The sequence below is a fragment of the Sminthopsis crassicaudata genome, chromosome 1, assembly GCF_048593235.1.
Source record: "Sminthopsis crassicaudata isolate SCR6 chromosome 1, ASM4859323v1, whole genome shotgun sequence".
Lineage (NCBI taxonomy): Eukaryota > Metazoa > Chordata > Mammalia > Dasyuromorphia > Dasyuridae > Sminthopsis > Sminthopsis crassicaudata.
The window spans coordinates 150,429,736-150,454,985 of NC_133617.1; the positions used below are offsets into that span (position 1 = coordinate 150,429,736).

The 25,250-nt window shown below is 34.5% G+C and overlaps 1 long non-coding RNA gene across 1 annotated transcript in view; it reads left to right on the top strand.

Annotated features, from left to right (window-relative positions):
* The first annotated feature begins 1,131 nt into the window (after positions 1-1,131).
* The window catches only part of LOC141543942 (uncharacterized), a 43,330-nt gene continuing 19,211 nt past the window's right edge, over positions 1,132-25,250 (top strand). The window contains exon 1 of the long non-coding RNA XR_012482521.1: positions 1,132-1,174. This is a non-coding gene — a long non-coding RNA (uncharacterized LOC141543942). The remainder of the gene's footprint in view (positions 1,175-25,250) is intronic.

Genomic DNA, 25,250 nt, shown 5'->3' on the forward strand with positions numbered 1-25,250 from the left:
GAAAAGAATATTAAAGATCATACGGTCCAAGCTCCTCCTGTTATACAAACAAGGAAATTGAGGGACCACTTGGTTAATTGAGTTATCCATGGTCATAAGACCAGAAAGCTGCAAAGTCAGATTATAAATTGATATACTCAAATGAAAGAACATTTATACACAGAAGGATCTGTGCTAGTTTCTAGAAAAATAAAGATTGTGGGAAAAGATACAGCCACTATTATATCAAGATTGCATTAATGGTAGGATATGTCATAGACAAGGCTAATTTGTGACCAAATAATGCCATTTGGAGCCATCCATGACTATATTTGCCTTTGAAATATTGCTATTTGAAAAGGATTAAATAAAGGCAAGATAGAAGCCTGGATTCATTGCCAATAACCTCCTCACCTTATCCCGCTCCAGCTCCCCTTTAGGAGGCAAAAAAAAAAAAAAAAAATAGTTATTTCATCTTTACTACATTTATAATCATGGGGGAAAGATAGACAGGAGGTCTCAAGTACATCTCTCTCTCTCTCTCTCTCTCTCTCTCTCTCCTGTTTTCTGTTTTTGTCTGTCTCTGTCTCTGACATGTTAAATACACACACTGTACACTGTACTTTTATCTCATCCTGCAAATTCTCAGTATGTGACATTCAAACATTTAAAACATGGATATTTCAGGAGGAGGACTATTCATATTAATTGCATTCTTTATTGCTGGTTTTTTCCCTGGGGTTAAAGCTGGGAAAAAGAAAAAGGAACATTCATAATTCCAGGAGTCTGAACTGTGCAACATATTTTGACTAAGGTAGATACTTTCCTAGGGATTCAGGGTGGAGTGGGGTGGGGAGGATAAGTCCATTTGAATAAACATCTTTCAGAACTACATCTGGGCTAATCTGGTTATCTTCACAATGTTCATAATTGTCATTGCCTTGGCTTAGAGGCAAAGGAATTATTCACAAATAACAGTAAAACAAGTTGGAATATTTTTGTGTTCACAAGAGGTCAAATAGATTCTCACGAGAGAGATTCAGTGCCTTGTATATACTAAGTATAAAAGTGCTTCTCACAGATACTGTGTGTGCATGCTCTTGCTGCATTTTAAAGAGGGAATAGAATCTTGGGGTGAGTGACAGTTTAACTGTCAGCTGGAGCCTGTTAATTGCCATGGCTGAAGAGAGACTAGGTGAGGTACAGAGAGAAAGGATTAAGAGAACTTCTTTCCTGGGGGACTAAAGGAGTTAATGATCATCTTTAAGAAAGGCTGAAAAAATATTTCCTGAGAGGTGATTTTAACTCTTAAAGTGTGGTGAAGGTGTCCTGAGGAGAATTGTTAGGAGTCATCTTGAGAGAACTGAATGACTGGACTCCAGTAGCAGAGCTGAGGAGAAGTTGCAATTAATGATTAGAGATGACTTGGCTTATGATCTTACTATAATACATTGTTGAAATATTTAAATATGCCCTTGTAGCATTTATTACACTTAATAATCATATAGCTAGTAATATTGTCTATTTTCATCTATGAGATTAGGGAATTGGGGATAGAGACAAATACAATTTATGGGGAAATTTTTTTTTTTTTAATTTTTGCCAGTTTATTGTATAAACTAAGTTAATGAGTCAGAGCTAATCAATTAAATGTTAAGAAAGATCACACATATCTATTAATTATGAGGTTAGATGAGAGAGTATGCTTCTTGATTGCCTTGTAATCCATGATGAAAATTAATAATAAAATGAGCCAGTTGCAGTTAAAAAAAAAAAAAAAAAAAAAAAAGGTGATTACCCCAGCTACATGTGAGTAGTCTACTCTAAAAATCTGCTACAATTGGTTCCAAAATGGTTGTTGAATTGAAATTAATTAAGAGTGGGAGGAATGTCAATCATTTCCAGATGGAAGAATAAAAGGAAGCTTCACAAATGAAGGACCTAAGCTAGGCCTTGAAAAAAAAAAAAAAATAGAAATATTTTATTCGACAGAGCTGTATAGTAAAAATTCTACAAAAATTGTTTTTATATGGATTACTTGTGCCAGAACACCTTTCAGAAGGTAGGCGATAATAAATAATTTTTGAGTACTTAATCCATCTGCTATTATATGGAAAAGGGGTCTTTCCCCTCCCATTAGTATTCTTTCTAGCAAATCGAAATTGATCTCATCAAGCAACAATTAAAAGAAATATAGAAACATACATACATACATACATACATATATGTATGTATGTATGCATTTATAGATATATGTGTGCATAATATACACATATACATATATATATACATCTATATAAAACCATTTGAGATGAAAACTTAAAATTATATTCTGATCTGATTATTTATTATGGGCATATGGTCACATAATGAACATTATTATACTGTACTTTAGAACAGTGATTCTCTAAAGGCTATTATAATGTTCCCAGCAGTACAGTCCCTTTACTAAATGGCCACTAACTGATATCCTTTTAGTACTTTCTTCTGCATCTGCTTTTAATAAGTTTTCTTGTCTCCTCCATTACTGTAATTTCTTTCTTCTCTGAGTGCCTATCTTTATTAGTATGGCTTTGCCCCATTATACATATATAAGTATATGGACACACATGTTATATACATGTGACTATGTTATAATTACTTCTATTTTGTTTTATACTGGAAAATACTGTTAAGTGAGCTTGTTAGAATCCCATCTTTCAGAAGAACAAAGGCTCCAATTGAAAGTCTTAGAGATTCTACTATAACATGGATTTGAATTATGAAATTTGTGTTATTTGTCATGATTGCTCAAGGACTTCTTTTGTTCAATTCCTCAAACCTTGACAAATTCAAGGTGTTTGAAAATGTAAATGACTTTTGATAATTGAAGTGCTATTGGATGTGGGGGGTGGGGGTGCGGGAGAAGTTAAAAAAGCATTTATATGGCCCCTACTATGTGCCTACACTGTGCTAAATGCTTTAAAAATATTACTACATTTGATCTCAAATTATTGAACCCTTTTTTGTGATTAAAGAAACTGAGGCAAATAGAGGTTACATGATTTGTTCATAACAATACAGCTTGTAAATATTGGAGACCAGATTTGAATTTGAATTCAAGTCTTCGTGACTCCAAATCCAACCCAGGCCTCTATACATTGTGTCACTCACCTGGCTAATTCTATTATTGCATATATTACTCTCCCATCTCTCTCTTCCCTCTGTCTCTCCCTCTGTCTCCTCTCCCCTCATCCCTTTCTCCCCCTCTCTCTCTTTCTCTCCTTCTGTATCTCCTTTTCTTTCTTTCCCTCTCAATATTCTTCTCTAACTCTCTCCCTTTCTTTCTCTTTCTGTCTGTCTTTCTCATGCTCTCCTCTCTTCCCCTCTCCATCTCTGTATCTCTGTTGTCATCTCTGTCTCTGCTGTCTATATCTGTCTCCGTCTCTAACTTTCTCTCTCCCAATCTATTGACCTGCCACCTGATAGCACAACTGTCTTTCTGTCTTTAAAATCACCCTAACTAGAACCTACCATCCTCACGATTTGTTGTCCCACAATAGTATGTACTTTTCCCTTAATTAGCCAACTCTTTAAAAAAGCTTTTTCATTGACTTTACATGTCTTCTTGTAATTTTCCACTAAATATTTTGCAATCCAATTGCCATTCTCATAGAACTATATTTTTTTTCTGTTCTTAATTTTTCCCCCCCTGAGGCTGGGGTTAAGTGACTTGCCCAGGTCACACAGCTGGGAAGTATTAAGTGTCTGAGATCAGATTTGAACTTGGGTCCTCCTGAGTTCAAGGCTGGTGCTCTATCCACTGCGCCACCTAGCTGCCCCTCTGTTCTTAATTTGATCAGATGGGACTTATAGATGTATGGCAACTGCTTAGATTGTTATGAAAATGACAGATTTATCAGTGAATAATAACTTGTGTGTGTATAGATGTGTACTTACAGAGTCACACACACACACACACACACACACACACACACACACACACACCCCATGACTACTAGCTATCAAGTTGCACAAAATGAGAAATGGCCAAACAATCCAAGAACTTTTTTCTACATACAGGAGCTTTCATTGAAGGGCCTTGGGGTAAATTATTCAAGAATTTGCCTTAAAAATTGCAAAAGGGATCAGTATTTGTGTGTACCCTCTCTGGAGATTTTTTTTAGGACTCTCTTAGGGTGTTTCACATTTAGTCTTTGTCATGTTAAACCTTATTTCCTACTTATCTGTATACATATCATAGGCTCCTTTAAGGTCAAAGACTATGTCATTTTTTTATTTTCAATTAGCAAAAATTTGTCTCTTTTATACTTTCCAACTCTCTCTACCTTTAAACAATGAGATAGAAAGAAAAAAAAAAAACTTTATGATATAGAGTTGTATAGTCAAAAAAACAAACAAAAAAAATGTGCCCCCTCCCTCCCCAATGTGGCAATCTGAGTTCCTTCACCTCTGTATAGCATGAAATGATTTCTGTTTCATTAGGAATCTTCTGGAATTATGAGTGGTCATTGCATTGATCCATCTTAAATTCTTTCAAAGTAGTTTTTTTTTTTTTAAACTATTACCATTGTGTGAATCACTTTCTTCACTGTTCATTTTACTCTATTAGTTCACTAAAGTTTCTTCAAGATTTCTCTGAAATCATTTCCATCATTTCTTACAGTACAATTGTATCTTTTCACATTTATATAATAAAACTTTTAGCCAATCACCAATTTATAGACACACCCATTTTTCCCCTAAAAGAAAGCTGCTACTGCTACTACAACACTACAAAATTAAGTAATAATTTAGGACAAATCCATTCCTTAAACTACACTCCCTCTAATTTCCCCTGCTTCTTTTCTTTTTTACCTTCCTGTTTCCCAAAAAAATAGTGAAACATATATCTTGACTCAACCATGCATCTTTTCTTTTTCCCTTTTTAATCAGTTCCAAATAGAATGATGTTCAAGTATCAGCTGCTCTTTCTACCCTTTACTCTTTTGCTCTTCTTTCTTTCCTTTTTTTACCCCAATTCTCTGAAATAATTTTCCCCATTCTTCCTTTTTCTTTTCGCATCCAATATTCTTCTAAGATCACCAACACATAACAGAACTACTCACATGCTCTCTAAGGCCCTTGAAGATGACAAGGTTCTTAGGGAATATGTATCTTCTTCCTGTTTTAGTCCTACATGATTGTTAGTTCAATTTTACCTTTTTTCTCTTCTCTGCACTTCAAAGCTTCTCTGCAGCTCTAGTCTTTTCATCAACAATGCTTTCAAATGATCTAGTTCATTAAAGGTTTTTTTCCTCTCATAAGATTATAGTTTTTTTTTTTTAGTTATATCCATATATTTGTGTATTCAAAATATATAAATATACACATATATGTTTATATATACATATATATGTATATATATGTTTATATATACATATATATACATATATATGTATATATATGTTTATATATATATACATATACATATATATATATATATACATATATATATATATATATATATATATATATATATATATATATATATATATATATATATATATATATATATATATATATATATATATATATATATACATATATATACCTGGAATGTCATATTCCAAACTTTTAGATCTTTATAGTGATAGTTGCACTATATATTGTGTGTGATTCTAACTGTGAGTCTTTGGTAGTAGCACTGTTTTTCTGACTGTTTGCAGAATTTTTTTTCTTTAACTTGAAAGCTCTGGATTTTGTCTAATATGCCTGGGAGTTTATTTTTGCAAAATGACTGGTAGGTTCTTTCTTTCCCCTTAAGAGACTTGAGCAGATAAGATGAGTTTTCTTTTTTTTTTTTTAATTTTATAAATTTTTTGACAATATATATGCATGAGTAATTTTTTTTATAACATTATCCCTTGTATTCATTTTTCCAAATTATCCCCTCCCTCCCTCTACTCCCTCCCCTTGATGACAGGCAATCCCATACATTTTACATGTGTTACAATATAACCTAGATACAATATATGTGTGTAAATCTCATTTTCTTGTTGCACATTATTAGATTCCGAAGGTATAAGTAACCTAGGTAGATAGATAGCAGTGCTAACAATTTACATTCACTTCCCAGTGTTCCTTCTCTGGGTGTAGTTGTTTCTGTCCATCATTGATCAACTGGAAGTAAGTTGGATAAGATGAGTTTTCTTTTATCTTCATCTTTTTTAGGAAACTAAGTTAAACTTATGTCCAAGCTTTGTTTTTCCTTGAGGCTCTGCTTGTAGATATATTGGAGTCATCTTGAGTATCCCTATCACCAGAATAGTTTTTATGGAGAGAATATTTACTTATTCTGATTTTGAACTTTGTTAGGACCAAGCTTCGCTACCAACTTTTGGAGGGCAAGTCTCGGTTTGTCTTGTTATTTTCTTGGATCATTGAGTCTTTTCTTATTCTAGAATCTCAGAGACAGTTCATGGTGGGGATTTGCAAACATTCAGTACTTATTCTAGGAAAAAAGCATTCTTATTCTAGGAAAATCAGATTTCTGCTCTCCTTGTTTGAGTTAAGTTCCTGCCCTGGGTTTGGATCTGAACAAAAGGCTTATGGGCTAACCCTGGTTGGAGTTATAATATAATGCTATTAGATTTAGCCAGTAATAGTTGAAATACCTAGAGAGTATTCAGAGTATGAAAACTGCAGGATTGCCTTTGATCTAGGATTCCTGATTGGTATTTCCACTTCAGGTTTCAGACTAAGATAGAAACTGGAGATTGATTTAGTACCCAGTTTGAGCCTTATTGCTGCTACTTCCTTCTGAATTAGATAAGGGGCCTAAGAAATAGAGCAATAAACCCATAGTTTATTCAAAATTTTCCTTAAATTCTTAATAACTGTATGATTTTGGGCAAATCACAAAACTGATGTCTGCTTCAGTTTCTTCATCTGTAAAGTAGTAACAATACTAGAACCTAACTCCCAAGATTGTAATGAGAACAAAATGAGAAAAATGTACAGAGTATTTTGTAAGCCTATGAATACTAGATAAATGCAAATTATTCCTGCTGTTATTACTATCACTACTATTACTACCTTTTTTTTTTTTTTTTTTTTTTGGATAATCATCCACAACATCCCCACCCTGCTCCCTCAATAGGGCTTGCCCTCATTCCTGGAATATTCTTTTTCTTCCCCAGCTTAGTCTTTGGGAATCCTCTAGATATTTTTAAGGCTGCACTTTCTTCAAGGGGCCTTTACTGATTTCCTCAATGGAGAGTTTTCTTAATAGCAAACAAAACACTGAGTATTTTTGTGTATATTCTGTATTTATTTATCTGTTGTTGTATCACCCTAATAAAATGTAAGTTTCTTGAATGTGGTGACTATTTCCTTATTTTCTTTTATCACCTAAATCTGATACATAGTTGGTATTCAATAAATCATTATTGATTAGCTAATTACATGGGCAATAAAATAAAACAAAATATATGATTCCCCCAAAACAAATGTATAAACCACTGAAACAGTCTTTAAAATGATCTGAACAAAGAATGACTTCCTGACAACTACACTCAGATTATTTGTAATGCATAAACAATTCTAATCGGAAAAGTTTGTACTAATAGGAGCTGATTCCTTTGATTTTCTACCTTTGATCACAAGAGGGAGTATTTGCAAGTCATCTATCTTTTTAAAAACAAAATAGCTGCTCAACAGTACTTACTGTAGACTTGATGAATCCCCTGACTCAGTCATGTTGGCAGCATCCTTCCTGGAAAATAATGCAAAGTTTTGTTTGATTTTTAAGTTTCCGTTCTTTCTGGAATTCAATGGAAATCAATCTCCTGAGGTGCCCTGCATCCCCTTGTTAAATCAGTAGCAGCAAAAACTTGCTTTTGAAATAAGACGAGATGGAGGGATTCACAGGGCAATCTGTTCTGTTATAATCTTCTTATGGACATGGTTCTGTTGGCTTTACTTGTCAAAGACAGGGAGAGGGAGAGTTAAGTGATATTTGAGTTGTTAAAAATGTTCACTGCCAACAAGATCAGGGGAAAAAATGAGTTATTTACAAAATTTTTTAAAAACTTGATGTCAAAAAATGTAGAAAAAATACTCTTTCCCTAATCAAAATATCTCTGCCAATTTTACACAAACTAAATTAAATTCTTCAAACATTAATTTATCATCTTCTAAATAGAAGGCACTGAAATACAAAGCTAAACAAGACAAGGGTCAATACACTTAAGGAGCTTAGAATTAGTAGCCATTCAAAGTCAGTGTTGAACTTAACTTCTGTGCCCTATCTCATACTATTTCCCCTCCCATCCTTTGGATTCCAGTCAACCTGGATTAGGAAACCTCTCTCCTTGACCTGCCTTTCCAGTCTTCATGCCTGTGCTCTGGCTGAATACGTGGCCCGAATTCCTTATTCTTGACTCCCTCCAGCCCTACTTCTATCATTTAAAGCTAAACTCAAGGGCTGCCTCTTCCATGAAACTTTAGGATCACAGGCTTACAGATTTAGAGCTGAAAGGCCATGTAACCCAAGCTTTATTTTACAGATAAAGAAATGGAACCTAATAGAAATGAAGTTGTTCGTTCAAGGTCACATAAGTACTAAGTGGCAGAGCCAGTGTTTGAGCCCAGGACCTCTAACCCAGATCCAGGGCTTTCTGGGCTGTCTTATGCCACTTTGAAATATCTGTTCCATATTCACATTTTTTGCTTTTGTTAAATTTCTCCTATCACTCTTTTGGACTCTCCTTTCAATTTTTTACATGTCTTCATAGAATCACAACTTTAGTGTTATTAGGGCCTCAGATACAACTCTGTTTCATTTTATAAATTGGGAGGCTGATATCTAGAAAGATTAAGTGATTTGACTAAAGTTATACAAGTTGTAGAACTGGGATTTGAACCAAACCAATATTCTTTTGTATTATATAATGACAGAGCACATTTGCTTTCTCTACCAATCTTTTGATTATAGTATTGTTGAAGATGGAGATTATGTTGTATCATATTTTTTCCTCCCAAAACAATGTTTCATATATAGTACCATAGAAACAAAAGTCAAGAAGTGGAGCCAATAATTATTTATAATATCTACTGTATGTTAGGTACTATCTAATTACTGGGGTTACAAAGAAAAAGATAATCTCCTGACTTCAAGTAGCTAACAACCTAATGGGGAAAAACAAATTAATAGCCATGCACAAATATGATACAGGTAAGACAAATTGGAATTATTCTTATAGGGAAGGCATTAGACTTTAACTGAGAATTTAAGGAAAAAAATCAGAGATGAGGAGGGATAGAGCTTTCAGGTATGCTGGGCAGACAGCCATCAAACATGTCCAGAGTTAGTAAATTCTGTGTATCATCTGAAGAACATCAAGAAAGCCAGTATCACCTAAAAAAAAAAATATATATATATATATACACACATATATATATATATACATATATATATGTATATATATATATACATATATATATGTATATCTGAATCTCATTTTCTCATCTGAAAAATAGTAGTAATAATTGTAATACCCTTTTACAGTATTGTTGTGAGAAGCAAATAAGGTTATATACAAAAGTATTTATTGTACAACTCTTAAAATAGTATTGGCATATAAGTTATATCAGCTTGATAAAGGTTTGTTCAATTGATTTACATTTAATTAGTTGAGAAATAGCAAATAACTATAACAGCTGTGTATTGTAGTGAGTAGAGATATGACCTCAAAATTAGGAAGACTTGACTTTCTGGTCTGCCTCTGACATACATTGATCATGTGATTCTAAGCAAGTTACTTAACTTCTCAAAACTCCATTGAAATCTTCAGGACTATGCATTGCAGAAAAAGTGTTCAGTTGGGTTGCCAGCAGGCATTCCTCTCTAAGCATTCCCTAAACTGATAAAATCATTGTTCTAGTCCTTTTACCAATGCCCAAATGCCTTATAAATACATATGCAAAATACAAAGGAGCTTATTTAATTGCATTTTGTAATTTTACTTAATTAAAAAGAATGAGTTTGATTTACTAAAATATATTTTTTGAAGTTTATTTCCTTTCCTTAAACTCTTTATAATGAGATAATTAAGAAGAAATGTCTTCATGTATTTAATATGTTCATTTCTAAAAGTACTTTTCTAGCTATTATTTTATAATTATAATCATCCAGTAAGTTAGGTAGGGATAGATATGGCAGATGAGGTCTTCAAGGCCCAGGTGAAGGTCTAACTTGTTCAAGGTCACAAAAGTAGTTAAAGTAAATGTTTCTAGGACCTTGGTGTTTTTGCTAATTTCAACTCTAGTTTTCATTTTATTAATTTGCATATTACTAAACTTCATGCATATTTTGATTTATAATGATTATAAATTGATTCCCTTTTCAAGAAGCCACATAAATAGATTGTAGAAGTTTTTGGACATTACATGAGTCTTCCCCAAAAAGAAACAGAATAACTTTTGAAAGCTAATAATTTGCTTATTATAAAACTTTTAGTTCATAATTGATGCTATATTTAGGATATAGTCCTCATGTCTTTTATTTATACTTTGATTTAGTAGAATGTAACCATTTTGAGGGCAGAGAATGTTTTCCTTTTTGTTCTTACATATGCAATAGGTAACACAAATACTTTGAAGATACATAATAGGTGTTTAATAAATAGTATTTAATAACAGGTATTTAATAAATATTTTTTCATCGACTATTGGACTGGATTCAACAAATATTGGTTGTGAGTACAGAGTAGAGAGCACCATACTCGGCATTTGAGGAACTACTGAATTTAGGTAAAACATAATCCCTACCTTCACAGAGATTATAGTCAATTAGGATGATAATATACAAGCATAGATAATTATACTATCAAATACTACATAGGAATTTCTGTAAAGATAACACAGAATACATTATTATGAAAGGATCTGAGAAGGCTGGTTTTAACTTACAGGGCATAGCAGACTGTCTTGAGGAGGATGGATCTGAGTTTTACTTTAAAGATGAACAGAAATTCAAGAGGCAAAGAGTTGGGATCCAAAATATCATAAGCATAGCAAACTGCAATAAAGATGCAAAGGACAAAGACATAAGTACATTGTGGAAATAGAAAACAGCCTAGACCTGTTCCCTAACAGAGTGCATGAAAATAATTCAGATGAGATAAGGCTCTGTTAACAGAGTGACACCAGATTGTAAAATGCCTTTCCACCCAGAGGTTTTATAGTAGAGCTTTCTACATAAATCAAAATAATATTTTGGATGAGGGGCAGTTCTTTTATTCCTCTCTATTTGACTGCCTATCTCACTCTTCACAAAAGGTATTCTAAACCTCCTCTCTCTTCCCTCTACATGTCTCCCTACACCTCATCTCTCCTCTTACTTCACTGAAAAAATTAAGGCCATTTGTCATGAATTTGTTTTTTCCCCATTCTCCATCTCAAAAACACTCTTCTCCTTTTCTTCCAGTTTCTTCATTTTTTTTTTTTTTTTTTACCTCCTTGCACTCTCCTCCTCTCTCAATGTACCCATGACTTTGATACTAATCCTCATTCACCTCTTGCCTGATTGCTCCTTCTCAGTCATCTGGTACAGGTAAGGTGAGGAGGCACTCTAGCCTCCAGAGATTTCTCCAGAATTATATATTTCTGGACAAACTTTTAGATACTATGGGAGACAATGTTCTGCACATCTTTATTTGCTTGTTTATTATTACCTTATTTTCCACCTCAGATACTTTTTGGTTTGTGATCTAATGGAAATATTCAGTTCTGGATCTTAGTTTTCTCATCAGTAAAATGAGAAGGTGAAAACTGATGACCTTTAAAGTCACTTCTAGTTCTAAATATATAATCCTTTACTTAGACAAGAGCCTTTAAACAGTCAACAAGCTCATAAGTCATTGCTAATAGTATTCTGGGTGCTACTAATACTGATCATGTGTCTTTTTGATATCAACAGTTCTTTGTGCATCACTTGGCCAATTTCTTTTGTCAACAGAGCTCATTGGAGAGGCCCTGTAATGTGCCAAAATTCATTGTTAGCTGGTGTCTCAGAGGATGTTCAGAGCTTATCCAAGTGACAGATTCTCAAGGATGTCAAAAGTCCTCCTCTAGAAGCTCATGTTTGTGGACAAACAGCCATAGGAACTTATACCCAGAATAGGCCCAGAATATTCTGCCTGCGCCAGTCCAGGGGGAGAGGTCAATGGTCCTGCTTTGAGAAAGGCATATTAACGTGCAAAGAAAGGGACATTTCCCCTCATTTGGAGGATGCACAGATATTCATTAAATCAAATCCTCTGCTTGGGCAGCAAAATATTTGACTGTTTAATCCTGGTGTAATGTTTCATTATGTGAATTTTGAGTATATAGTCCTCCATTATATCCTTGTTATGACTATAATAATTAAATAGAAAATCAGTAATCATTTAAAAGGATCTTTAAGGAGATCTTGTCTTCTGAATTTAAAAAATATATAAACACACACACACACACACATTAGGTAATTAGCCTTAAGTGCTTGGTTGTCTGATTCCAGTGCACCTATTCAGAGTTTCAGCCCTTTACAGAAGCATGCTCAGCAGCCACAACTTGGATAAAATTGTTTTGGCAGACAGGATAAGCCAGGCTAAGAATAATCCACAGGTCTCAAACCCATTGGTGAATTAGGAGAATGTGTATCCCATGCATATGAGGAATCCTCTCCCCTTCCTGGAAGAGGCTAGCTGATAAATACACTTGATTTCAACTGTCCTGCAAGAGGCTGAAGCAGACCGCTGTGGAGTGCTTGGAGCTTGGTCAAACATGAAGATGTCATCGCCAGTAGTTGGGATTTTTGTCTTGTCACCAGACTTGGATGATGGACAAAGACAGAGCGAGGCTGACGGGCTTTTGCAACTTTGCTTCACTTACTCATAGACATGTCAAGGTATTCCCCTGGGATGTCGTTGGTTCTCTGTAAAAAAGCCAAATGGCATCTCTTATTTTCCAACTTAGCTTCCCTTGGAATGAAGAAATCAGGGAGGGCTGCTTGACTTCTTCAGAGTCTCAAAAGATCACTTTTCTTTCTCCTACATAAACATTTTGTGGGAATTAAAGCTCTTTAAATGTTCCAAAACCCCAAACTGCATCACTAACCTGAGTACATTTGAGAGTCATAGTCATAGAGAACCAAATTTGCTGATTTAGCTTCATGAAATTCAAGTCAAGACAACCTGGCAGTTCTGATGTGAGATCAGGTGGAACTTAAATGTGCAAAGATGGGCTTTTCTTAGCAGCTTCCACTTTGAGTCATATGTCTTATTTTTCACCCTTTAAAGCTGAGGTTTTTATGTTTCATTCCCTTTCTTTGAGATATTGTCAGAGGTGACTATGTATCAATAAACCAATTGCTCAATAAATATAATAATTATAATTAGCAGCATTATCATCATTATTATTTCTATGTGCTAAACACTGTCCTAGATGCTGAGATAAAATTTCTAAAGCTAAACAGTTTTTGTTCCTAGGGAGCTTATAATCAAGCAACAATGAAAAACATATACATATACATATATATGTACATGAAATAAAATATAAGGTGATTTGGGGGGAAAGACACCAACTGATGGTATTTGAACTGAGTCTTAAAGGAAACTAGGAATTCTTAAATGTTGATAGGTTATGAGAGGGTAGATTCTGGGTGAGACAGCTCACATAATTATAGGCATGGAGCCAGAGGATGGACTGTTATACAAGTAGGCTTAATAACAAATGAAGAATATTAAGAAGGATCATGATGTGTGTGTGTGTGTGTGTGTGTGTGTGTGTGTGTGTGTGTGTGTGTGTATTGAGGAAGGGGGTATATAATGTTTTGAAAAACTAAGCTAAAACTAGGTTGTAAAAGATTTTAAATGCCAGAGTAGTTTCCATGACTGAAATTTAAGGATATCTGACAAGGATGAGAAAGTATGGTGTGAAAAAATAAAAACTACAAAAAACAACTAAACCTAGACTTAGGAACCCTTCATTTGAGTTTCAGTTTTGACCACATGTAAGTTTTTTTTTTTGTTTTTTGTTTTTTTTTTTTCCTGAGGCAATTGGGATTAAGTGACTTGCCCAGGTCACACAGCTAGGAAGTGTTAAGTGTCTAAGACCAGACTTGAACTGAAGTCCTCCTGACTTCAGGGCTGGTGCTAGAGCACCACTGTGCCACTGTGTCACCTAGCTGCTCCTATGGGTAAGTTTTCTAAGCCTCAGTTTCCTCACCTGTAAATTGGGGGAAAGCACAGTTGTTCTACTCATACTTTAGAATATCGTTGTGATGAAAGTTATTTATAAACCTTTAAGTGCTAAATATATATGAATTATGATGAATGTGGTCAGAAAATAATCACTTCTTAACACTTCAACACTGGTGACTAGTTAGTGTTCATCTTCCAGTACTAAGTTGTGTTAAGCTCATATCATCTAAAACTTCAGTTCCAGCATTTTTACTGTGAATGTATATGGTATTAATTTTTTTCATATTTCTTATTTCCCTTTTGATTTTCTCTTTTCTCTATTTTTTGACCCTTTCTCTCCTTGGGTATAATAATTCTCACCTCTGATAAAATTTTTGACTTAAAAAAATGTACTTGACTGTCCAACATCTGAGCCTGGACTCTTGGCTGGATTTTTTGTTGGAAAGGTTTGCCATAGCAGGTGTTACAGTATTAAGTTTCCTTTCTTTTTTGTTGCCAGGGAAAAAATAGGGCTGGATTTGGAGCAATTTCTGTTGCTGAGTGAAGAAGAGATTACAAGTAGGGTTCCAAAGGCGTTTGAATGGTATCCAAATCCTTTGAATGTTAAGTAGTTATTCTATAAAGGCTGGATATATGTTCAATCATTGTGATTTCCATTTCATGGATAGATTTCTTTTGGAGGGTTGTGTGTTTTGAATTGTGATGAAGCTATAGCATGCAACCTTCTTCCTCTGATTTTTACAATTCACTGTTTTTACTCCCTAGTATGTTAAAGGTTTTAGAATTAATTCTTTTCCTAGTTTAAGTTGTTAACATTTATCAGGTAAATTAGCATGTTGAAATGAGTGTGTGATAAATATTGCACAGCAATTACCCAGATCTCTTCCCCAAATGATTCTGCCTCATAGCTCCAGATCTATATCTTGCCAGATGGTATTGGGATCACGAATCCAGCAATCAGGAGTTCCCATATATGTAGAAATATCACAGACAGAGTGGAGTGTTAACAGAGTGTAAATAGTACCTTTTATAGTTGAGATTTTTAGGATGTTTGGTGCAGAACACTTCTGATAGCACAGAATTAATCGTTCCTTTAAACAAACGCCACTACACATCTGCCCAAACACCCTAATTGTATTCGAAGGATGAGAGGCTGACATAAAAATTGCATCTAAATGACATCAAAAGCAATTTGCTGAAAAATTTAAAAACTTATTCAATAGTTAGCCTACATTGAAGTGGCTCCTTTCTTACTGAAATATTGATATTATTTATTAATGTTGACCAGTCATTTAGGAAAAATTAACTAGTACAGAGTTGATAATAAAATAAAATTCAACAAATATTTTTAAGCAATTGTCACGTGTAACAATACAATGTGCTATGCTTTGAGATTACACAGGTGAAAATAATACAGGCACTTCCTTCAAGGAACTTACATTAGATTCTACTGTGAGGAGTGGGGGGGGAGGAACTAAAACATATCATTTACATTTGTACCATAATAAGCTTTTGTACATTTCTAGACCTAGACAAAAGCAGATAAATTTGTTTTTTCTTCTACAGATAAAATCAAGGTCAGTGCTACTTTTGTTCTATAATAGGGATATAAGCAAAGAACTTTTGAAGTCAACTGGAAATTCAATTCCTTAGTAAGTTTATTGTACAGAAAGTGAGAAGGGAAGGAGGTGCAAACTTCCTTAATGTAGTCCTATGACTTGTAACATCCATAACAGGTTCATTGTCAAAGCATTAAAATTCAGTCTCTGAATTTTAGAGAGAAACAAATGGCACATTATGCAAGAGTTTCCATAGAGATGTCCCATCCAGCTAAGTATAAGAGGATTTCTTTCTCAAAGAGTTTGGAAGTTTAGAAATGACACATGCTTAGATTCTATTTATTAGGCTCCATTCAACTTGAGTGAGTACACTGCATGTCCTATCCCTTTCCACCAAGATTTCCGATGCTTTCCTCCATGATGAGAGAACTGAGGTTTTATGCCATTGCTGCCATGCCTATTTAGCCTTTACTTAAGAGTATCGGTGTGAATGTGAGAAAATGAAGCCGCCATCCTCTCCAGTGACTTTGATCTCCACTAAGTTAGGAGACATGGGGGTGAGGAGGGGGTGAATTCCCTCGTGGTGCCCACCTCGTAGTCACTCTTTAATTGCCTTGCCTTGCAGCTCAAGTCAAGGGTCTTAATAAGCCGTGAACGAAGACTTAAAGGACCTTAACAAGCAGGGCCCCCAAGGAAAGACAAACTTTTCCACCAGCCTTTCCATTGTGAATTAGGAGCTAGTGCTCCATCCTTCCATTCTTAAAACTCGCAGGGAGGTACAAGCAGCGATGCTGACAGTGTGTATTTGCAGATGCCACCATATGGGTCTGGAAAAACTAGTTGCACTGATGATTCCCTGCACATGTAGGAGACAGTTTGCATTGTTGGCATCGTCCCTGCACAGAAACAAGCACAGCTTAGCAAAGTGGAGCAGATGGCACCAGATCTGGTGCCAGGGAAGCAGTGAATTAAAGGTTATACCCACCAGGTTTGATGCAGTGCCAGTTTGAATTGGTACAGAAGCTTCGGCCCACCTGCTTATTGGCCTCGTGACATCTGGCATCTTTTTATTTTTATTTTTTTTTTATTTTTGGACTGAACTGAATGCAGCAAGGGGGAAAAAATCCTGTCATTTTAAAAGCTGGTTACAAGTCAGCGGCTTTAAAAATTCCAACAAAAAAGAACCCCGGGCCAGCCACGTTAATGTTTTCGATTAATGATTCTATGGCAACTTTGGGGGCCGGGGATTAGAGCGGAGTGCACAGAGTTGGATCCCCATTTATAGGAACACTTACTGGAGGGAGTGGGCTTTTGAAAAGAAACAAGAGGAATTGGTAAATATCCACTATTATCAGCTCTGTCCTGGGTGGTGTCTTGTTTGTAGCAACCTTAACGGCTTTTCTCGCAGTAATTCTTAAAAAAAACCACTTTGGAGCTCAGTGCACCCTGGAGGCACCCTCTCTAGACAGCTCCGAGCCAGCCTCGTCAAGCTTCCCTTCGTAGGACTGAGTGAGCCGCAATTCGTATTTCAGATCTGGGCCCCTCTCCTTCTGTACACATTTCCAAACCACATACACAAATAAACATCATATCCAGCCCCATGGTAGCAGTGTGTGCAGATGACAGAAACCTGTTTACATGCATCCTCCATTTGGGATTTGAGTCCCCCTTCCCTTGGTGTGAAATGAAAGCATTCAGCTAAATTACACTCCTGAGATGATTAGCTCCCTACTAAGCCATCCCCTGATTCAAAGTAGGTAGGGCCTAGCTCAAAATCAACAATTTATTGATTTTAACTTCTTTCTGCATTTTACATTTATATTTATAAAATTTAGACAGCATACCAAGTAACCATAAATTTAGAAGGAGATAATTAAAGGCAGATTAATCAAATATAAAATACAGATAAGACTTGCAATTTAATATCCTTTATAGTTTGGAATTGTGAAATTGATTTTTTTTTTGTCTTTTTCTTCTTTCAATAGAAACTATATTAAATACTTTCAGCAAAAAGACTCTATGGTACAAGATAGTTTGCTCTGTTTAGAGTAAGAAAGTGAGTTGAGAAGGTAGTTTAAGAAAGTAGATATGAGTGAGTTCTAATTGAGTTAAATGGTAGGAGAGAGTAGTGGGAGTAGAAAAGGTTCCTTTTCCATTTGGCTTTATCACTAGAAGAAATCTGATTTTTTAAGAAGACAGTAAAGACCTTGTAGAGGAAGTCTTTATTGTAGAGACAGTTTAGTATAATGGAAACTGAGCTGAAGGTCCATTCAGATGATCTGAGTTTATGACCCCTACTAACTGTGTGACCCTGGATGTCAGTTGAATGTCTCGGTCTCATTTTATTCATTTATTAAAAGAGGAGATTAAACTATATGTCCTCTGTGGGCCTTCCCAACTCTAAATCTGTGATGATATTCTAATCTACCCCATTTCTTCCTCTCTATGGAGAGACTGAAGGAGCCAAGAAATGGTGGGATGTTTCTAACTTCAGAAATAAATCAGATCTGGCAAATCTAGACTGTGTCCATTTTGTGAATTTAGGAATATCTCAGAGACAAATAACATAATTAGCACTCTCTATGAAGTAAGAACAATCAATATTTAGTCTACCACAAGCACAATTACTACCTATTCAGTTTTAGCTTTTTTCCTGAATATTTTAATGATTCACAATACATTAAAACTTCTCTATTGTCATACTAGAAAAATATTCATTCTTCAACTTCAACATACTAAGGTGCTACAGGTGGAGTAATTCTCTTTATCAAGAGAGGTTGACACTTTCTCTGCAGTTTATTATGTTTCTTTAACTTTAACCTAAAGTTAAGGACTAGGGTCAGCAGTATCCAGCCAGGATGTGTCAGAAGTCAGACATTAGGCCAGGTATTCAGAACTCTTTGCTGTGCTTCTCTTCGGTTATTACTATTATCATTGCTAAAATGTTAACTAAGGTCTCATCATGATGATCAGATAAATTACCACCACACTTTTCTCTCTCCAAGAACAAATGTCAATACCCTCTGTCCTAGTCCTCAAGGAAAATGAGAAAAAGAGAGATTCAGAGAAAGAGAAGGAGGGAGAAAGAGAAAGGGAAGGAAGGAGGGAGGGGGAGAGACAGAGGAAGAGAGGAGAAAAGAGAGTAGAGGAGAAAAAAATATCTGAATCACAAGATTAAAAAATATTTTAATGTATATTTCTGCTAGATTGATAGAGGCCCATATGTTGATAATCCAGTTCCTTAAATTTATCTTTATTTAAAAAAAAAAAAAAAAAAAAAAAAAAAACCTCAAACCCCCACATTGCCTAATTTAAATCCATATAGTGTGTATCATATGTTTTCACAAAGAAAATAAAGAATGCCAAATTACATCCACACCAATGAGCTTCACTACTCACCCACTATATTTAATACTCTTCCATAAGCCTACAAGCCTAGAATTCTTTTCAAAAGCTTCTAAGGTCTCCCTCTCTAAGAATGGTCCTTCATTACTGTAATAAGAATTTTTAACTCTGACAACATTAAAGGCATTTTAGTGTTTTCAGAGTTAAAGGTTATATATTATTCAGGGTTTTCATAATTCTTTTCTTCAATCTGGTATTAAATTGTTGCCTTGACTTTCATTGTGGTGGTGAAGATTAGTTTCAAAACAATCTATTTTCCCTGGTGAACTAAGTCTACAAAAATGCCCCCAAACAAGAGAATGAAATTCTCTTTCCTACAGGGGGTGGTTGGAAGAGGAAGTCTCACACCCAATAACTGACTCTTTGGAAAAGGCAATAGAATGCAAAAATCCTATATCTAAGAACTGAAAGGAAGCTCAAGATCGATCCAGTCCAACACCCTCTTGTTACTAATGAGGAAATAGAGGACGAAAAGAGTATTAGAATGATACACCGTTTCCAAGCACACAAATAGTAACTTTGAGAGGTAGGATTTTATTCTGTTTTAAGAATCCATTGCCATACTGTTTCTATTATTACACAGTTGGACTAATAGCAAATAAATAGAAAGAAATTTCAGATTAATATAGGGGACATTAGAAAGAAATAAGATTTGCTATTTGAGTAACAACATGGCATTAAATGTTATGCCAAACATAATGTGATGTAATCCCTTTCCAATATATTGATGAATAAATTTATATTGACAGATTGACTGAGCAGAAATATTGGTAAAAGATGGGCAAGATCCATGAATGCAAAGTATCTCTGAGAACTTGGCCACTGTTAAAGTGCTACATAAGTTTTGAATGTTTTACCTCAATTCTGAAGTATTTTTAACAGTTATTCTTAAAAGAATAAAGCTGGACATGAGCTATAGCACAGAACACAAATGTTTAACTGTTTATCCTAGCTAAAATAGCTATATGATATGTGATTATGTTTGAAGATGAGGGTAAACATGCTGACACCGATTCTGGCCCAAATTTGTGTTTTAATTTTTCTTAAGAGTGGGATCTCTGAAATTGGTAAAGTTACTCAAGCTCATGAAAGACTACTCATGACTTTTTCTTTGTAAATCATAGGATCTCCCCCAGAGAATCTCCTAATTCAAACAATCTGCTAAATTGAAGGTTTTTTCCAAAAGTAGATGTTATTTAATCTACTAATTCCTTCCCCCTTCCATTACAACTATACTTATCCTTTCTATTTCTCCTAGGTTGCAAACATAGGGGCTATTCAAGGCCACTTCCATTTTTATGGACATTTTACCTATTATATTTTCAGATCTGGTACAGTACTGGTTCACCTCTCTCTATACAACTTGGTATATGCCTTTGCCCCACTTTCCAGAGGGCTCACCATATTATTTAGTACACCATATTAATTAATTAGTACATATTAATGTACTACTCAGTACACCCATTGGCACTGTCCACTATTGCTTAGAACTCCAAAACTCAAGATATCTGATGATTAGGCCATTATCACTTTATTGATCTTCAACAACAACAAACAATTTCAAAAAATGTTTATTAAGTATCTATTATTTGCTAAGCTCTGGGGATACAAAATCAAAATTGAAATAGTTTCTGCTCTCTATGAAACTTCCAGTATATTCTACTTGGGAGTTATAACATCAGATCATAGACTGAGAGCTGGAAGAGACTTTTGGGGCATATAGTCCAACATACTAATTTTACTGATTAGGACATGAAGCTCAGAGTGATTAAGTGACATACCTAGGTAATACAGATAGTAACAAAGCTGTAATTGATGTTCACAATTTGAATTTATGTCTGGGGAAAAAAGGGAAGAAGTCTTTTCCTGTAGTGATTCCCAGTTGAATTTTGAATGCATAAAATAATTTTGTCAAGTAGAGTTAAAGAGATACAATGAATTTGTTTTTGAAAATATATGGAGATAGTATAGAATATCCAGGATTGGGAATGGAATTTAGCAGAAATGTAGAATTTGTCCCAGAAATTCAGACTTCAATAGTAACTGAAGATGAATTAGGGAAGGCCTTAAATGACTATTCTGACTGGTTTTCAGTTTGGCATTCTCTTCAGATAGAGATGGTAATACATTTTAGTTATTAATAGTTTATATTGATTTTGTGTGTTTATGCCCAAAGGTCTACTATGGGTGCTTTTAAATATAAATCTAGAAAAATCAATAATTCTTCTTTCAAGTGTCAAGGCATAATCCTCAAAGTCTTAATTTGCATGGATTTTTGATTGACAAGGATGATACTGATGCACTTGTGGATTAAGTTTGGTCAATGAAAGAATATCCTTCTTTTCCTCTCCACTTAGTGTCATCATCTAATGATGTTTATTTGGTTTGTAGAATGTCACCATTGCACAGTGGAGTATAATATATATATATATATATATATATATATATATATATATATATATATATATATATATATATATATATATATATATACCCACATACATCTTGTGTGTGTGTGTGTGTGTGTGTGCAATCTCTCATTTTAAAAATAAGGAAACAGATCTATAGAAATCAACACTCCCTTGAGTTGCAATGTAAAATCAATAATAGTACCAGATGTTCTAATATCTAGCTTTTTCCTGTGTCTACAATGTAGCCTTAAACCAATAGTTCTAATCCATTCATTTCTGGCTTAAATAAAAGCATTATAGAAGGGAAATTCTGGGAAGTATTTTATTGAAATGTGATGCTAAAGATTTCTATGAAGCAGTACCTCCCTTTTCTTTTCCCACAAATTTTATTTCGCATTATGAATTTGAAGATTAAAGGTAAATAGTAAAGTGGCAAAAGGTTTTAAAAGTAGATGGTACCTTAGATATCATCTATTTCAACATCCTATTTTATAGACTGACGCCTATGGGATGAAGTGACTTCTCCATGGCTTCACAATCAGGAAATAACAGACCTGGGCTTTGAATCCAGGTTTGCTGACTCTAAATTGAGAGTGATTTCCCTTATGTCACATTAGAGAAGATCTGTATCAAGTCAGGGGCGTCTTTTCTTGAGTATCCTCTGTAACCTTTTCTACTTTTCAACAATCAATCTTTCTCCTTCACTAGATGCTTCCCTACTCTCTGATTCTTCCCAGCTCTCTCATTAAAACAGGGAAGAAGCTTCTCTCAGATTTCTCTCTTTATTGTTGTTGAGCTGACTTTACTGTGAATGAATTTCAGCCATGAGAACTTCAGACATAAGTCCAACCCACTAGTTTTACAAATGATATAACTGAGGCCAAGACAGGGTAAGGGACTTAAGATATTTAGTGGCTGAGCAAGGATTTGAATTGAGATCACCCGGTTCCCAGCATTCTTTGCTTATGCCCTGTTTCTTCTAGACTGATGTGCCGCAACTGAATTTTTGCATTTTGAGTTTTTTTCTTCTAATTTCAGAAAGAAAGACTTTATAGTCTGTAAAAACAATTTGAGGCATCAGTAAACAGATGGGAAGATTTTTCTGTGACCTGCCTGAGGGCTTTAAAAAAAAAAGTCTTATTGATGCCTCCTGTTTTTACATCACATTACTTTCCCAATTTGTCACCCTTCTCCATAGAGAACCTTTCCTCATAACATGGGGGGAACAACATAGTTAAACATAATCTACCAATATTTAATCCACATCTGACAACATTTGCAATGTTTTCCATCTGCAGCCCCATATCTCTTTAACTTAGAAGAGAGAATGATCTTTTACCATCTATTTGCTGGGTCATGATTGTCATCAATCTTGATATTTTTGGTATAAATTAAAACAGAAAAATAAAGTAGTAGAGAAGTAGAAGGATTTATCATAGAAAACAAATGAATTGGTGAAATGTGTTTGTTATACATTCAAAGACAATAAATATTATTTCATAAAATATTTTGTCATTGCATATTTTAATACTACTCTAAGTATTTGCAAAAAAGATTACCATCAAAATCATTTCAACTTATGTGCAAATGTCAGTTGCTAAGGATGAATTGATTGAAAATTTTTTAAAAAGATATGATATAATACAGACTTCAACTTCCATATATATGGAACCTTCCCTATTTCTTGATATTAACTAAACAATACTCCACACTGGCATGAGTTGATGAAAGCTTGAGAGAGAAGAAAAACATTAATTTTCTGGCTTCAACTTTCTTTTTTTTAAATTAAATTTATAATTATACATTTTTGACAGTATATATGCATGAGTAATTTTTTATAACATTATCCCTTGTATTCATTTTTCCAGATTTCCCCTCCCTTCCTCTACTCCCTCCCCTAGATGACAGGCAATCCCATACATTTTACATATGTTACAATATAACCTAGATATAATATATGTATGTAAATACCATTTTCTTGTTGCACATTAAGTATTAGATTCCGAAGGTATAAGCAACCTAGGTAGATAGACAGCAGTGCTAACAATTTACATTCACTTCCCAGTGTTCCTTCTCTGGGTGTAGTTGTTTCTGTCCATCATTGATCAACTGGAAGTGAGTTGGATCTTCTTTATTTTGAAGATATCCACTTCCATCAGAATATATCTTCATACAGTACTTGTTGTTGAAGTGTATAGTGATCTTCTGGTTCTGCTCATTTCACTCAGCATCAGTTCATGCAAGTCTCTCCATGGCTTCATCTTTCAAGAGAAAAGACATATACTTTCATATTGTTCAGTCCCTGAAGGGAAAGGAAGATTTAAGGTAGAAAACATTTTTTAAAGTTGTAGATAAACACATTTATCAACATCTTTTAAAAGATTAGAATTTTTTTATAGAAACAAAATGAGAGTACCAGAAAGGAAAAAAAAATCTTGGAAAAGAAATGAAAGCTAATGAAGAAAAAATTGAAAAGAGAATTAACAGCTTGAAAAGAAGAAATATAAAATCTTGCTCAAGCAACAAACTCCCTGAAAATTAGAATGAACCAGATAGAAAGAAATGACTCTATGCATAAGAGGAAATAATAAAACAAAGTCAAGAGAGTGAAAAATGTGAACTCTTCAATTTGGAAATTTGCTTTGCTTGCTTATATATGTTTGTAGCTACTTTTCTTTCTTTCTCAATTAGAGTACTGTGCTTGTGAAGTAAGAGCAGACTTTTTTTTTACTGTTTGGAAATAATAAAATTTGAAAAGAAAAAAAGAGAGAGATGATTTCCAAAGGAGACACTGGATTAAATATAGATTCATTGTTAAAATCTGAAGAAGATGGATGAGGCACAGTTATGAATAGTAGTACCTCATAAAGCAAAGTGAAGAAGTAGAATAAAAGCTAATTTAAAGTAAGCTTGGAAAGGTACTTAATTAAGAAAATCCTTCAAGTAGTATTCAGATATGAAAATGGAAGGACTACAAATAAAGGAAATTGACAAGAGTTTGTAAAAATCACTCTATGTATATGTTTTTCTATCAAGGACAAGGACACTGGAACCATCACGTTTCAGCCTTAACACTATGGTCTCATATATATGTATATTATAGAAATGTTACTTCAGAGAACAAGGATGAATAAAGCAGCCTTATTCTAAATGTACATGGAGGAGATTTGTGCCAGAAGTGATACAATTGTGTCAGCATTGAAGAACTTGAAGGGAGAAGGGAAGCAAATTTCAAAGATTTACAAAAAAATCATGGACCTTCTTAGACATTGTGATAGAGAAAAATATCAAGAGAGGAGGATTCTGGAAAGATGTCAGAGTAGGTTGGTAAATTTCAAGCTCTCTAGATTTCCCCCACAAACAGAACAAATTTACATCTCAGGGCAAACATAGACTGATGAAAAAATCAAGAAGCCTTGGGGCAGAACAAGAGCCCTCATGGCACAACCCAAAAAGACCTAAATAAAAATCCCAGGCTGAGGATTAACTTGTGTGACATGCACACACTTTCAGGCTAACTCCACAGAAACAAGTAAGAATCCCTAGGGCTAGCTGGGTTTGGCTGGAGCTTCAGCAGGAACCACAAAAACTTTCACCTCTTGCATTGTCTGTGGAGTCCAGCGTCTGAGTCCCAAAAAATTGAGGAAACTTCAACTAATTAGGAAAGCCAG